Source organism: Triticum urartu, chromosome 7 (genome assembly GCF_003073215.2).
Source record: "Triticum urartu cultivar G1812 chromosome 7, Tu2.1, whole genome shotgun sequence".
Classification (NCBI taxonomy): Eukaryota; Viridiplantae; Streptophyta; class Magnoliopsida; order Poales; family Poaceae; genus Triticum; species Triticum urartu.
The window spans coordinates 299287079-299305173 of record NC_053028.1 but is presented as its reverse complement, the minus strand read 5'-3'; the positions used below and the strand labels follow the sequence as shown (position 1 = coordinate 299305173).

Sequence of the window (18095 nt, the reverse complement as noted above, 5' to 3'; positions counted from 1 at the left end):
TGACACGGAACCTCCCAGGAGGGAGAGCAGCATGAGTTCCAGCACTGGAACAAGAAGCGGAGAGCAGCAGAAGTTCCAAGGAACTTTCTAGAACTTCTCTCTGTTCCTTGATCATGAAAATGAATTCCTTGGACCCATCCCACTAACTTCTGTGCCTTTGCAGACCCGGTTTCAAGAAGCAATGCAATGAATCACTGTCCCTGTCAAAAAAATGTAATGGAAACCCAAAGATGGAAAATAATGGATTAGATTCGCTTTGCATGTCCTTTTCTTTGACAAATTCAGAATACACTTTGAGTGGCAGCACAACCCCTTTTTTATTTGAATACGTACAGTGAAAAGAAAACTTTATAGTGCACAATAATACATCTATTTCTAGATTTACGGATTTATATGTTTTAAAAGTTCTCAGAAATCAGAGTTCATTTTTCTATTTATTTTTACAAATGGACACATACTGTGAAATGAGCTAAATGGTCGCTGAATTTGGACCAAAAACTATTCATTTCTAAGTTGTGCAGAAATTTTTAAAAATGAATATCCCTTTCTCTCTTCTTTTTTTGTGAAAAACTATTCATTTCTAAGTTGTGCAAAAAAACTAAAAAAATGAATATCCCCTTCTCTCTTTTTTTTTCTTTTGCGAAAAACTATACATTTCTAAGTTGTGCAGCAAAACTAAAAAATGAATATCCCTTTCTAAAGGGTAAAACTTCACTCATCTTCATGGTAGCGTAACGATTACACAGGAATTAGATTGTTGCATGCCCGTTCTATTGAAATCAAGCAAAACAAGGAGAGCACAACCTTTCTTTTATTTGAAAAATTGAAAATCCGACGAGGGAAAACAGGCACATAATAATAAGAAGGGGTGGATAATACTCCCAAAAGCATCTAAGAATAAAATTGAACAGATAAAAGTAACGCATAGCCAGAATCACACGTATTTTATTATGAAAAAAAATACTACTATCTATTAATAGAAGGGAGATTCGACATGGATCTTTTCGAATTAAGGTAAATTCTGAGTAGAGGCCTTGGCTGCTAAAGTCGTCCTGTGGAGCCCACCGTAGTGGAAAAAATTGGCAGCCGTGTGGTGCCCTGCTTGGGTAAAAGGAGAACCCAACACAAACAGAGTAAGCTTAGCTATAGTGGCGAGGAGCCTCCACACAACTCGGCCGAGGGACAGCTTGGGTGGTCTTCATCATGGGGAAAAAGAGGAAACATGATCAGGGAAGGGACGACGAGTCGAGCTCCTCCGATGCCAAGCGGTACAGGTCTTGCCACTGCCAGAACAGGTTAGTAGTTTCCCTCCTCTCTCCCTTTTACTGTTGGCTCCTGCTGTTTTCTCTAATTTTTCTTTGTTTCATTTTGACATAAAAAAATGTAGAAGGATGTTAAGTGACGGGATGTCTCGGGAGGGGTTTTCAGATACCTTATGTGAGGCAGTAATCGAACTGAAAGACGTCATACGGGTATCTTCATCTCTTGATTCACCGGAAAACCGGAGTTTTTCTTTTCTCTGTCGATAAATATTGCACTGATTGGGCTTTTCTTTGCGCCAACGTTAGTTTGACACTCTGGATTAAGCTTGAACCCTATTTCTGTTACTGATATGCTCTTCTTGAAGACACAATAGCCTTAATCATATTCGTGTGATGGAACGCACAGCATATAAATCACCTACGAGCTGGGTTATGGGACCGTATGGTTATGATCTCACCTAAGTACGTTGTTTTTAATGCATACCAGAAGTTCAGAACTTCGGGAGCTTTTGGTTATTGGGTGCAACCGCTGGGAAACGGTAGCACGGATTATCTTCAGCCGATTTGCATGGCAAACTAATAATAGACTAGGTGTATAGGCATCGTAGTCTGTTTTTAATGGCCGGATGTGGCACTTTTCAGATTTATTTTTTTCGACCTTTTTGCTCAGATTATGAGCTTCTTTAAACCCTAAGACCTTATCACATTTTTATTTAATAATATGGCTGCATACATCAATTGATGCAGAGGTCAGGGGTTATCCTCCTTTTTAAAAAAAAAACCAAAAGTTCAGGAATGCTTATTAGGAATCAGAATAGCTAAGGGGTGTCTCTTTTTGTTCCTGTCTCAATATTTTCTTTACTCACTTTCTCTATAATTGACTAAGCAGCATGGACTTAATGAAACTTTCAGCAATTTTTTATTATAGACTGTGCCTATTTTCAGTTAGTTTCCTTTACAGGTTAAAGTGTCCACGGAGGAAAAGTTCGAAAGAAAAATTATAAAGCTTAAGCAAAAGAGGGAAAAAGATAAGAACAAACATAAGGAAGATATCAGAATACTCAAGGAAGATTTCACAATACTCAAAGAATATTTCAAAATACTGAAGGAATCTCATGAAGAGCTCAATTCAAAAATCCAAGAGATGCGAAAAGAAGGGCGTGCTGAAGTAAATCATTACGATAAATCTCCATCTCAGAGGTGAGGAGTTTCTTTAGCTATGGTTTGACTAGGATACTTAGAAGGGTGTGTCGTCGAGATGTGGACTCTATTACATCAGTCGTTATCATCATAGCATAGGTGTGAGATAGTATTTGAAATGTGGATGGTAAACAGGCCCCATTTATAGAACTGGAAGATTGGACCAATTTTAAATTCTAAGAAAAAAACCTGCACTGAACTTCTTCCAGTGATATGTTTACGATTTTAGATTTACCAAATATCAGGACATTTATCTAGGGCGGAGCCAGCGGCCGGCGACCCTGGGCTCTACTTGACAGTGGACGTACGTATAATAAACAATGGGCAAATCTTGTTTGACATCGTGGAATCGTGTGATTTACCCGGGCATACTCTAGTAGGCTTTCCTTAGTAAAATAATGGGGTAACTAACCAGTGAGTAGTGATCTAATTAACTTGGCGTACCAAGCATCCCGAGTTTAGCAGCCACATCACATTTTACTTCCAAAACTATTACTCCCCCCGTTTCAAAATAGATGACCCAACTTTATACTAAACAACACGAGCAGTCAGAATATGGAACCTGTTCATTTCTCACCCATCGTGCAGACAGACCGGCGGCGGCGAGCTGAGGCTACCATCCACGCACCGCACTCACCCGCACCCGCAGTAGCAGCACTCTAACCACTATCAAAAACAGCATCCGGACTATAAAGAAGGTTCTTCAAAAACGTTTTCAGGAAGGAAACAATACACAAATGTTGTCGTTGCCCAATCAAAGATAGTAGGTTTTCACCCTAGAGAAAGACCGTGTTCCCAAAACAATGCATTCAACAAGGCCACTGCCATACACAATCAATAATGGCCAGACCTTGGGTTTTCACTCTGGAAATCACGACTCGATACTCAAAGAAGCACCACCAACAAAGAAGTCATCCAATGCTAATGGCCCCACTCGCAGAGGCTACTACTACAAATCACGTACCACCAGGCTCACAAGAACTCATGTCCGGTCTGGATAGAAACATACCCTGCAAGCCAAGTCTGAACAACTGCCTGTGAAGCAAAGTCTTAATCCCATCCAAACCCACCTTCACCACTTGCAGGTCCTCCAATCATGCCACGGTATTCTCCACATGTGTTGATCCCATGAAAATCTTGGTGCAGACATGTCCCAAGATGTCAACAAAAATAGAGCTTCGCGATACCGCACTCGGCCGATGACGGGCGGTGCGGATCCATCCCCAGGATCGGACCACTTGTCCCATCCTTTCTGATTAGGTAAGTTTTGATTTAGAATAGATAGGCTTAGGATTTAAATTTTGAGGTTGGGGCAGGGGGGATTGGCCATTGGGGAAGATCACGCCTTCATGAGCTTAGTCTTTGGTTTGAGGGTTTGTTCTAAGTAGATGCTACCTTCAAAATTTAAAGCATTAAATTTCATAGATGAGGGATTTCGGTGTATGAAGCCGAACATTGATATGTTATCTATTAGTTCATTTTATAATTACATTTATAGGGCTATTGTGTTTATACTTTTACTACATTATTTATATGTGCATTGTTGGTTTGGGAGTTTGATGCTATTTTATATGTTGTGTATCTGAACATCCGGTATTTTTTTTTGAGGGACGGTATTCATCTTCAGATAGACAATTAGACTCAAACTCGCCCAGACTCCACAAAAATTATGGCTCCGCCCTACCATACATGTTGATAACAGTAGCACTTTCGATAGAAGTGTACTAATTTAGGTGTGATATTGCAAGTGATACAAACAATCTAAATAAACAAGTATAATTTGTACTTTCTTATATCATAGTTGTTGGACCAAATTATAGAAGTGTACTAGTTTTGTTGAGCAATTCATGGAAATTCACACAATCGTTCATGTTATACAATCTAGGGTCTAGTACTGATTATGTAGACAACATAGTATAATTTGAATTTTTGAACCAAATTCTCTTATTTGTGTTCCAGTTCTTTCTCAATCAATTCGAAGCTTCTTTAGTCTAATTATCTAATGATGTAGTCTAAACTACTAAGATGGTGCCACTACCACCCACTTTAGGAAGGATGACATGTCAGAACTGAAATAGGCATCCAAATAACGAGTGTTGCAAGTAAGATGGGCCTAAGCTACACACTTATCTAGTGACGTATAAAGAGAAAACATAGTTCACGAGATAAGTTTTTTCTTATGTGTCTTATAAAATAAGAACATTTCACTGTTGCTCTCCTCTTTTAGAATTTAACTTATCTTCTGATATGTGTTTGTCAGATCGCAAGTAAGCCAATCAACAAGATTTCGACTAGTAATTGAAAATAATGTGAGCAGAACAATTTACAAAAAGGAAACTATAGAGACCGAGGATGGCGGAGGTCACATAAAAGTTGCCATGTATGATGGCGGCAATCGAATCGCACCTGACCACCTTCTTGCTTCAGCAAAAGTTTACCTAGTTGTCATTGAAGGATGGTTCAACGAACCGAAGCGAGATTCTTGGTCTAAAGAGGATTTTGAGGAAAGCATAATAAAACCACGAAAAGGAATCACAAGGCTAGTGAAAAATGATACATTTGATCTGAGTGATGGGTGTTGTGATCATGAAGGTGCCATTATTATGGATAATTCGCAACAAAGGGAAGTTAAGTTTGGAGTAATGATTGCAGTACCTACAGAAGTAAGAGTTCTTGAAGGAGTATCAAATCCTTTCAAAGTGCAAGAAGGCAAGACAAAAAGTAATGTTTTTTTTAATATTCTACCAGTTACTTTAATCTCAGTATTAATTAAAACATGATCAACATTTTCTATGTGATATGTTACATGATCTACTCTCATAAATAGGAGCAAGTTTGATACTACCACAATTTCCTTTTGTTACTTTGTTGCCTCAAAGTGATCACAACTTTGATTGAGGGAATGGTGAAACGTTCTGTCATTGTATTCCTCTATCTTGTTTACGCTAGTTGAAGGGAATTTTTTTTCCAGAGCCAGGGTCTAAGAAAAAGGGTAAAAAGCCTTCTCCAGTTCCAACGCGAAACTTGGCACAGACAACCAGCACCCACACAACACAACATGGTGAAGGCTTGTAACTATCGTTTTTCTTTCTCTATTTCTCTGTTTATATCAACTAACTCGTTTATGGATCACCAACAGGCCAAAGTCCTTTTACTCCAGACGAGCAACATAGTCTTCCACCACCTGCCATTCAAGACGTATTGCAGAAATCAGGTAACAAGTTAGTGCTTGAAGCCTCCGTTACCACTAAACGAGTAAAAGAAAATGATTGCAGATGATAAGCCTCCGCTATCCTCATGTGCAAGAATTCGGTAGTGTAATTTCCATTTTATTTACTTTTATTGAATCCAAACTTCGCAGACCATGGAAAGCATACAGAATTTCTGACTGATGACACTGCAGAGGATAATCGACTGAGTTATCCACCGGCTATTGTGCCACAGATGGTTGAGGGAAATGGTGAAGCCTTCTGCCTCAGTCTTCTTTATCTTGTTTACGTTAGTTAATACAAATGTTATTTTTTTTCAGGGCGAGCCCTAAACAGCAATGGTCAACAATTTTCGCAACAAATCCCAATGCAAATCTTGTGGCAGCCAACCAATGCACACATAATGCAAAATGGTAAATGCTAGTATAAGGTATTGTCTATTTCTCTGTTTCCCAAAGTAAATGAAAGTGATTGGGTTTCGGCTCGCCAACAGGTCAAGACTACAATATGCAACAAACAAGCATTCAAAATCCATCGCAGGCAGCAGGTAATAGTTAGTGCTTCAAGCCTCCTCTACCACCAAAATGAATGAATGATTGCAGATGATATAATACTTTGTATGCACCTCTAGGATATTGTCCAGTCTATCAACCCTTACTTGCTCGTGGACAAGATCAGTACACTAGTTTCTCTAATGCAAGTTCTCAACTTGCATTTCCGAACCTTTCAGCATACACGACATTGAATGATATTCGCCAGGTAACTGTGATATGCATTGAGGAGTTACTAATTTGTACAATAAGACTCCAGGCAAAGCTAGCACTGTATTACACCTAGGGCTAAGTTAGGTTGAGTGATGCACTCTAGTGCTTTTCTATACTTTATAAGAAGGAATTACAAGGGTTGCTTTTACTAGGCCTAGGGCTATAGCCATAGCTTCCCTAAGCCTGTCTCCGTCACTAACTCCAGGTTTGTAGTCTAACAAAAGTTACAGAAATACTCCCTCCGTCCCAAAATTCTTGTCTTAGATTTGTCTAAATACGGATGTATCAAGTCACGTTTTGGTATCAGATACATCCATATCTAGACTAATCTAAGACAAGAATTTTGAGACAGAGGGAGTATGTATTAGAGTCCACTAGTTCAGTTACCATTGTTTCTGTATCTGTAAAGGGTGTGTGATCCTAAGGGATAGCAGACCATTATGCCCAAACTTTTCTACAGTATGCTATGGTGTTACCAAACACATGAAATGGTTTTGAATTTTGGGTTTGTTTTGCTACATTACCTTGTGTGATTGTGTCTAAGTGTTTTCGTTAGCAGTTTCACTTGTCGTGGGTATTACGATGATTATATCTAATGCAATTACTCAGAGAGCAATAAGTATATAAAGATTCCCCCGCAAAAAAATAAAAATAACAAGTATATAAAAATGTGACATTTTAATGAATTCTGTAAGTGCTTTACTTTATATCATAGGGATTGTAAATTCTCTTTTGACATAATTTGTTTACTTTATTCAGTGGACTTCCATCCCTGAAGGGGAGATATCTGTGGAAGATGTACATCCTTTAATTGTCCCGACACAAATTCAAGAGACTTGTAAGTTCAAATTAGAGGCAAATATTGTTTGTCTTAAACTTAATAATCATTCTGATAGCATTTGCATGTGTCACCTTCATAATTTTGGACTTATCTACTTGATGAGTACAGAATAATTATTACAATTCATCAAAACATTAATATGTTTGTTTTATGCCTAATTTTAACATGGTCCCTCTTGCCTCCTCCTTTCATATTTCTTAATTTGCATAGAATATGTTTACCCTTATACTCCCTAAAGCTAGTACAAAGTTGAGTCACTTATTTTGGGACGGGGAAAGTACTTTACTCAGTTCCTAAAATTGCCCCCTGGCTGTACATATTCATTCTCGCTATTACCTTCACTCACTGATTCCCAAGTAAATTCCACTAGGTTAACATGTCGGGGACACATGTCAGTTATCTTTTTTTCTTCACCCAACTCTGTTTCAGTAGAAAGGGGCTGTATGGGCATGTGGTACATGAATACAGGGGCAAGAAAAATGGCAAAATGAATAGAAGAAGAGGTTATCTGGGCCATTATTTGTCGTGTCTCTGTTTCAAAAACTGTTTGTTGTGCATGTCGGTGACTCAATTATTGAACTGTTGTACCTATAAATTGATAGGTGGTGTTTGGACACAAAACTAAAAATATGTTCAAACCTTAATTTTTTTTGTCTCGATATGTTTTCCAAAATTCATGTGGTACACAATAAAAGATAAGCATAGTTGTGGAAAATCTTGTTAGAGCCAAACTGCATTTGACCAAAGGGCTTGTGCCAAGCTAAGCTGTGACTATGTTGTGTGACTGTCCTGTAGATGGGTCATTTAGATGTGGTCAAGTACTACTTCAATGGGATAAACCTCATATGGAGCCCAAGGAACACTGGAACTTTCTTGACGAGCTCATGCCGCTGCATAGCACACAGTCAAGGTTTTATGGAGAAAGTTTACCCAGTACAAGCCTCATGGATAAAGCCCATAAATTACTGGCCAGTACTTCATCAGGTGATTCTGTTTTGAAGATGATTACTGGTGTTACGAGTCGAGCCACGCAAACTCCTCAGAGGAGAGGCGTTCTCATTCGTCCCATCGAGCCATATGATTCAAACGCTGAGTACGTTGGCTAATCCAAGACTTTCTCTCTTTATTTAGAAGTTTCCATTGCTTCTGTTGGAAATTGAGAGGATCACATTGGCCGGTGGTCAATCATGACAACCATCTTACTAACTGGTATTCATGTGCCTATAGCATTTTCAGGCCACCAGTTAAGAAGCAAAGGAATGCCAAATATCAACTGCGGTTTGTCAATAGGGTTTGCAATGACTACTACACCCAGGAACAAATCAAATCAGGGGATGGGAGTCTGTTAAAGGTAGCTTTGTATGATGAGAATAATCGGGTAGTCACATCTGGTCCGCTGTCTTCAGCTTCTGTGGAGGTCGTACTACTTCATGGCGATTTCAATGTCGAAGGTCAAGATTATTGGACATCAGAGGAGTTCAGTGCCTGCCTAGTGCATTCACAATCCTTAGAAGAACCACCAGCCCTGGGAGGTGACCGTGTCTTGGCACTGACTGATGGAGAGGCAGCCCTTGGTAATGTCAGTTTCCAGATTTCCTCCTTCCATGCCAGAACAGGAAAGTTCAAGATGGGTGTTGAGATTAAAAACGTACGAGAAGAGAGTGTTCAACAAGGAATCACTAGCCCATTTCTCGTGAGAGTTCGTCAAGGGGAAGGTACAGTTTTTTCGGTTAATCTTCTCTCGTTGGACATTGCAGTCCTTATACTATCTTTTTCATAAAATAATGTAGTAAGTAACATTTTAGACCAGGAATTAAGATATTTAATAAAACGATTTTGCTAAAGCACATCTAGATGTGCTCTAAATATTGCACACCTAAATCCTATGACATTGATATTACGTGAAGATTCATGCGTGTATTTTATTTTTCAGTTTTATTTTTCTAAATCCTAATGTACACTTCTAAAAAAATAAATAAATACTACTCCCTCCGTTCCAAAATAAGTAATAAACTGGGGTACTTTGCAGACGACTAGTATTCAAGTTGATGTTGTGCCACTTTTCATAAATCATGTTTGTCTGAAACTCTTCAACCCTTGAGTAATTGGACCTGCTACAAACGTGTGACTGTCGTTTCTTAGCATTTCAAATATAAAAGCACTTACAGTAAGTGAGGAGTTTGATTGACCCAGAGAGTTCCTTATCCATCTCTTTCTCTCTAGTTTGAATTTTTTGGATGAGCTGGGCATGTCCACGTGATCAGTAAATCCTTGCCAATGGCAAGCAGTTGCACCTTATTTTGTACTCTACTCCAATTGACATAGCATTATTTTATTTATCTATACCTTTGTAGAATCAAGTCACCATCGGATCACATCTCCCGAAGCGTTGCTCAGAGTAAGAATGGAATTGCCCAAACAAGTCTGCGGGGCGCTGCAGTGCGATGCCAGGGAACGCGCGTCGTCGGTAATTACTAGCTCTATCCCACTTTGATATGGAACCGGATCCTCTAACATTAAAAAGGAATGTTAGAGAAGTTACAATACTCTAACTTTCCTTCTTTCTATTCATATGATTATGTCTAAAATAATTTAAATTAATTTGCAATTTAATGATCTACCGTATACATTTATAGTAATTATATGCAAACAAATTGATGGTGAAATAAAATTAAATTTAAATTATTTATATCTACAGCAAATACCAACACTAAACAACCTATTAATTATCTACTAACAGTTTCTAACTTTTCTTCTTCATTTTACACTAGCCTAACACTGTAGCACGGTGACATTCCTTCTCAATGTTAAGGATCCGGTTCCCTTTGGTATATATACATTTCTCATAACCGTTTTATACTAAGATGAAGTTTGGGATGGTGTCGTCGGCGCTGTAGGATCAGTCGTCGCCGCAGAGAAATGTCTTGGTGGCGTCGAAGGTGGAGGACCATGACAGCATAGTACAGAGCGGGAGCGGCGTGTTATTATTCCCAGCCCCGCCGCCGTCGTCGGAGCAGGCACGGGTGCCGCAGCCGGGGCTCAACTGCCGCGCTGCGACTCCACCAACCAGAGTTCTTCTTCTTCAACACCACTCCGTCACACAGCCCCGCACAACTTCTGCGGCGAATGCCGCCTTGGGCTGGGCGCCGCGCTGGCCTGGCGCGGTACCGCCGCCGACAGGGACATCGCGATCGCGCCGCTACGTAGCTGCCACGTCAGGGACGTCGACGTCGACGAAGCCCAGCACCACCGCACCACTTGCGCATATCTGCGCCAATGTCGATGGTGGAGCGGCGCGGTTGGCCAAGTGCCGCAGCCGGAGCCGGCGGCTCAAGTGCCCGCGCTGCGAACTCCACCACACAAGTCTGCTACTTCAACAACTACTCCCTCAACCGCCCCGTCACTTCTGCCACGCATGCCGCCGCTATGGGCCCCGCGGGGGCGCGCTCCGCAACGTCGCCAGCTGCCACGCCAAGCGCAGCGCCAAACGCAGCGCCAAGCGTTGCGCCAAGTCCAAGGCCTCCGCCGGAGAACCCGCGGCGACAGCGACACCATCGTCCGCATTGACGGCAACGAAGCCCAACACTACTTCTTGCATCGGCGCCGCACCGCCGGGTCTCCACCAGCACTCCATGTTCTGCACCAAGAGCGAGTCGCCGCACAGCAATCGGTTCGCCGACAACTTCGACCTGGCGAGCCTCCGCCTCGGCTTCCCCGCTAGGCTGCTCTTTGCTGACGGAGGCGTGCACCACCAGCCGGTGTTGCAGGGAATGTTCGACTTAGGGCTACAGAGCGGCGGCGGCAATTGCGAGGACGGAGCCAGTTCCACCACCAAGTGACACCGCCGGCCAATAGGCAATAGAGACCCACAAGCGACAGGGGCATGTACATGGAAGAAAATCTTATGCGACCCTGCGACCGGGTCGCATGCTTCCTACCGAACGACCCTACCCACCGAACGACACGTGGAAGCGTGAATCTCCAAGCAAGCAACCCCCCTCTTCCCTCGTCATACTCGTACCGGCTCTTCCTGCTTCTTGTTTCTGGTGTGAATCACCCTCGCTGGCTGTCGTGACGACGACGAGAAGTTCGCCGGCGACCTCATGGAGTTGGTGAGAAACGGGCTGACGGCAATTACTTCTTGCGGGCCCTGCCGGATCTGAGCTCGTCCGGGCTAGATTGCCGGCGGGGAGCGCATTGGTCAGCAGAGGGCTCCTTGTGCTCCCGGCGGCGGCTCGACGGAGTAGCTGCTCCGTTGGCTCCTGATCCTCATCTGCCCCTTGCGGTACCAGTTCTGTGACGACTGTCCACCTGCGAGCTCGCCGGACATCGGCGCCATGATGAAGCAATAGAGACGACCAGCATCGGCGGCCCGCTGGACAATACAATTTGGAAGGGGATTAATTTCTTTTGGAAGGAAATTAATGATACGCGAGCGAACGACCCTATCCATCGAATGACACGTGTATTCCCCATTCTCCAAGCGACCGACGTATCATTAATTTCCTTTCAAAAGAAATTAATCCCCTTCCAAATTGTATTGTCCAGCCGGCCGCCGGTGCTGGTCGTCTCTATTGCTCCATCATGGTTCCCATGTCCGGCGAGCTCGCAGGTGGATGGTCGTCACAGAACTGGTACCGCAAGGGGTAGATGAGGATCAGGAGCCAACGGAGCAGCTACTCCGTCGAGCCGCCGCCGGGAGCACAGGGAGCCCTCTGCTGACCAATGCGCTCCCCGCCGGCAATCCATCCGCCTAGCCCGGACGAGCTCAGATCCGGCAGGGCCCGCAAGAAGTAATTGCCGTCAGCCCGTTTCTCACCAACTCCATGAGGTCGCCGGCGAACTTCTCGTCGTCGTCACGACAGCCAGCGAGGGTGATTCACACCAGAAACAAGGAGCAGGAAGAGCCGGTACGAGTATAACGAGGGGAAGAGGGGGGTTGCTTGCTTGGAGATTCACGCTTCCACGTGTCGTTCGATGGGTAGGGTCGTTCGGTAGGAAGCATGCGACCCGGTCGCATAAGATTTTCTTCCATGTACATAGACGTCGTGATCAACGAGACATACGGAAATATTTTACAGAGGATTACAGACGGGCTGGCGTGTGCAGATTTAATTGGTAGTTAGATGAGAGCCGGCCCCACCCTAAAAATCAGGGAGGAAAGATTAGTTGTGGGAAGAGAGGGATCTATAAAACTCTCGTAATTATCTGTACGTCTAGCATTTTTTGGTGACGACTAGAATTTCAAATTTCAGCACTAAGTTTTCTTTTTAATGTTTGGATTGCTTATCATATATGCCATGTGGTCTATTCCTGCACTAAGTAATGCAGATGCTAAGGTCTAGCCGAGAGCATCTACAGCCGGGCGCCTCAAACCTGCCTCATACGCGGGCGGTGATGGAGTCCTGGATTAGGGGGTCCTCGGACAGTCGGACTATATACTTTGGCCGGACTGTTGGACTATGAAGATACAAGATTGAAGACTTCGTTCCATGTCCGGGTGGGACTCTCCTTTGCGTGGAAGGTAAGCTTGGCAATTCGGATATGTAGATCTCCTCCCTTATAACCGACTCTGTGTAACCTTAGACCTCTCCGGTGTCTATATAAATCGGAGGGTTTAGTCCGTAGAACAACAATCATAATCATAGGCTACCTTCTAGGGTATAGCCTCTACGATCTCGTGGTAGATCAATTCTTATAATACTCATATCATCACGATCAATCAAGCAGGAAGTAGGGTATTACCTCCATCAAGAGGGCCCGAACCTGGGTAAATATTATGTCCCCCGCCTCCTACTACCATTAGCCTTAGACGCACAGTTCGGGACCCCCTACCCGAGATTCGCCGGTTTTGACACCGACATTGGTACTTTCATTAAGAGTTTCACTGTGCCATCACGATAAGGCTTGATGGCTCGTCTTGTTGTCAAGGACAACATTACCTCTGGGAGAGCCCTGGCTGTAGGCCAAACTCTCCGACTAGGCGGCTTCGTCATGACCGCTCGTTCGGCCGTCGTGCCGACGATGACTTCTTGGGTCATCAAAACAACCTCCACGTTGGCTCGGGATTCATCGAGCAGATGGATCCAATGGAGCTGTCTTCCTTGAACGAGCTCTTGGATCGCATCGCCGCCCTGGGAGTCGCTACGGACTATGATCGGATCAGGCTTAAACCCAACCAAAGGGAGATTAACTCTCCGTCGGTCACCCATCAGATAGGGGTGGTGGAGGAGCAATGCAGCGATTCTTCCTCTATTTTGAGGACAAACTATGTCCGGATTCCCGAGCTCTCCGAGCCGGATACCCGTCTACGGGAGGACATGGCCCAAGCTTCGAACCTAGAATCGGACAGCGGGCCAGAGCTATTGGGCAACATCCCGGAGCCCGAACTGCCAAGCTCGGAAACTCCTCTGCCCCTGAGTCTCAGATCGTGTCAGAGTTTGGACCTAAATCTACCCACCCACCCAGAAATAAGTGATCTTTCCCACATTAGACAAGAGCCCTAAGAGACAGTACATCACTATTGGGCCAGATTCCTCCTTGTAATGAGCAAGGTCAAGGACTGTTACGAGGAAGACGCAATTTCATACTTTTGAAAAAAATGCACGGACAAGGGAATCCTTAACACTATAAGTCGCCATGACATAGCACACTTCGCCGACTTGGCGGCCATAGTACAGAAGTATTATGCGATGGAAAGCGCCTGGAAAACCCAAACAAAATTCTGGGATCCTCGGGCTCTCACTAAACCCCCTGTCCGAACTAAAAGGGTGTACTCTCGTAAGTCACCCGATCCAATTACAAAGAAACCAAAGCCCACTACAGGGCGTGGAACCGTATTGGAGGGATGGCTCAATGGGGCATGCAAAATTTACAGAACACCGGATACCATGCCAACACACAGGCTTAGAGCATGTTGAATACTCCGGCAGGTGGCCAAGAGCGACGAGGATCTCCTCATCAACAATACCACAGAGCACCATCCCATGGAAAATAACAATACAATATTGACAGTCTTCGAGACTTTCGCCTCAAAATAATAGGCGCAAGCGAGCACTCCGCAGCCTCCACGAAGTCTGCCACATTGTAGCAATAAATCCATGGAACGATACTGCCATAACCTTCAATGCCAATGACGAATCTCAATTCCGAACAGCCCGAGCACCAGTCGCTTTGGTCCTTAGTCTAATTGTGGACGGCTTCCGGCTTACTAAAGTGCTCATGGATGGTGGTAGCGGATTAAACCTCATCTACGAGGAGACTCTTAGCAAAATGGAAATAGACAAGAGTCGCATTGAGCAAAGCAGCACGACCTTCAAAGGAATCATCCCTAGTCGGGAGGCACGATGTGCGGGAAAAATCACACTAGATGTGGTATTTGGCACGCCGGAGAATTATAGGTCCGAAGAAATCACATTCCAAGTGGCCCCGTTTAGTAGCGGATACCACGCCCTTTTAGGGCGGGAGGCATTCATGATCTTCCAAGCTATACCCCATTACGGGTACATGAAGCTCAAGATGCCTGGGCCCAATGGAATCATCACTCTAGCTAGTGATTCGGACATAGCACTCCGCGCCGAAAATAAAACCGCTGCACTGGCCCTTGAGGCATTATCCAAAGCCCTCGCAGCCGAAGAACTAACTGCGCTGCACTCCACAGTGGACAGGGATGACGTGATACTCGACAAAAGGCCCAAGTCCACCTCTTTTAAACCAGCGGACGAAATAGTCAAATTCCAGGTCCACCCAACGGACCCTATAAAAACAGCATCCATCGGGGCATAGCTGAACCCCACAACAGACGCCGCACTACGGGAGTTCTTGCGCGAGAATTGGGACATCTTTTCCTGGCATCCTTCAGACATGCCAGGAATCCCATGCAGGCTGGCCGAGCATAGCCTAAACATTCTAAAGGGATACAAGCCGGTCAAGCAGACTCTTCGGCGTTTCTCAGAGCCTAAGCGACAAGCCATGGGAGAGGAGCTAGCCAAGTTACTCAAAGCCAGATTCATTAGAGAAATAAAACATCTGGACTGGCTAGCAATCCTGGTAATGGTACCAAAGAAGGACAAATCCTGGCGCCTATGTGTTGATTTCAAGGACATTAACAAGGCTTGCCCCAAGGATCCCTTCCCCCTCCCCGCATCGATCAAATTATCGACGCTACCACAGGACACGACTCATTGTGTTTCCTCGCCACATACTCCGGATACCATCAAATCAAGATGGCAGAGTCCGATCAAGCCACAACGGCATTCATCACTCCATACGGCCCATTTTGTTTTAACACTATGCCTTTCGGGCTCAAAAACGCCGGTGCAACCTATCAACGCATGATTCAGACATGCCTGGAAACACAAATCGGCAAAATAGTGGAGGCATACATAGATGATGTGGTCATCAAAACCAGACATGTCGAATCTTTAATAGACGACTTGAGGCTTACGTTCGACAATCTCCGAACATATGACATCAAGCTCAATCCGGAAAAATGCGTTTTCGGCGTGCCCGCCGGAAAGCTCCTAGGCTTCATCGTTTCCAATAGAGGAATTGAAGCAAATCCGGCTAAAATCCAAGCTCTGTCATAGTTGGCTATCCCAACAGACCTCAAGCAAATCCAGAAATTAACTGGATGCGTGGCTGCCTTAAGCCGCTTTATCTCCCGATTGGGAGAAAAAGCACTACCTCTTTATCGCCTTCTTCGATGCACCGAAAAATTCGAGTGGACGGATGCGGCCACGGCCGGATTGGAAGAAATAAAAGCCCTCTTGGCCAGAAACCCAATCTTGGCCACGCCAAATATCGGCAAACCAATGCTGTTATATATAGCAGCAACACACCAGGGTGTAAGCGCAGTGCTCGTCGTCGAATGAGAGACGGACGGACATAAGTTCCCGCTTCAAAAGCCGGTATACTACGTATCCACTGTCCTCACTCCATGCAAATCACGGTACCCACACTATCAAAAGATAGCATACGCGGTCTTCATGGCATCCCGGAAACTACAACACTACTTTCAAGAATGTTTAATTACGGTGGCCTCTGAAGTACCACTCAATGACATAATAAATAACCGCGATGCCACGGGCCAGATTGCTAAATGGGCTATTGAGCTCCTCCCGTTCGACATAACATACAGACCACGACAAGCCATTAAGTCGCAAGTGCTGGCTGATTTCATCGCTGAATGGACAGAAGCCGAACTCCCTAAAGAGTATGACGCGTACTCCAATTGGATCATGCACTTTGACGGCTCTCAGATGTTGGCTGGTCTGGGGGCATGCGTCGTCCTGACATCCCTCACCGGAGATACAGTCCAATACGTACTCCAAATATTATACACAGACTCCAACAATGTAGTAGAATATAAGGCCCAGTTGCATGGTCTCCGGATGGCAGGCTCCATGGGCATTCAACGCCTAGAGGTGCGTGGGCATTCGAACCTCGCAATATCTCAAATAAATGGAAACTTTGATGCCAAGGACCCAAAAATGGCGGCTTACCGCAATGCCGTCCTCAAAATGTCAGCTCGGTTCAAGGGGCTCGAATTCCACCATGTGGTCCGAGAAAACAATCAAGCGGCGGATATCCTCGCCCGCATCGGCGCTAAGCGCGACCCTGTCCCACCTAATATCTTCTTGGAAAGGTTGTTTAAGCCATCCGTTGTGTGGGAAGGGGAGACCAGCAACAACAGTCCGGATCCGGCCACAACACCAGATCCGAACACTCTGACGTAATCGGAGGCTCCGCCACCAAAATAACACCTTCGGCCCACGTGATTATGGCTGTCATCGCCCCGTGGACAGAACCCTTCTTGGCTTACCTAAATAGGCAAGAACTCCCTGAGGACCCAAACGAGGCACGTTGCATTGTGCGGCGGTCTAAAGCCTACAAGGTCCACGAGGGAGAGCTTTATAAGAAAAGCGCTACCGAAGTACTTCAAAGGTGCATCTCCGAAGAGGAAGGACGACAACTTTTGGCAGAAATTCATGCTGGACTTGGCGTCCATCACGCGGCAGCTCAGGCTCTTGTAAGCAAGGCCTTCCATACAGGTTTCTACTGGCCGACAGCCCGAGAAGACGCACAGGACCTCATCCAACATTGCGTCGGTTGCCAGCTTTTTGCAAACCAGAGCCATATGCCACCTACCGCTCTCCAAACAATCCCCATTACTTGGCCCTTTGCGGTCTGGGGACTTGATATGATCGGACCCCTTGAAGGAGGAAGCCATAAGAAAAAGTACCTATTGGTCATGGTGGATAAATTCACCAAATGGATAGAAGTCAAACCAGTTAAAACGGTCGAGTCCGGACCAGTGATAGACTTCATATCCGGGGTTGTAGAACTTCACAGCTGATGAGGTAAAAACTTGGTGCGGCAACATGGGCATTAAGCTCGATTATGCCTCCGTCTATCACCCCATACAAACGGTCAAGTCGAACAAGCAAATGGTCTTATTATGAGCGGCATTAAACCCAGTTGGTGCGATCCTTGAAGGAATCATATACGCACTGGGTTGAGGAGCTCGACTCCGTATGTAACGCCCTCGATGCGGCTATATCTCCCACGTGTCGAAGCACGACTTAGAGGCATAACCGCATTGAAAGCAATGTCATAAGTGAAGTAATCTTCACACAACCCATGTAATACATAAGGGAAAGAGATACATAGTTGGCTTACAATCGCCACTTCACACAAATACATGAATAAAGCATTACATCATCCAAATACAATCAACAATATGGGAGGCATGATAAGCAGGTGGTAGGTATCGCAGCATAGGCATAGCAAAAGAGCGAGCATCTAGCAAGCAAAGATA

General features: G+C 44.6%; 1 pseudogene; it reads left to right on the top strand.

Annotated features, from left to right (window-relative positions):
• The first annotated feature begins 1122 nt into the window (after nucleotides 1–1122).
• On the top strand, nucleotides 1123–12529 carry LOC125518780 (annotated as a pseudogene).
• Nucleotides 12530–18095: the final 5566 nt, after the last annotated feature.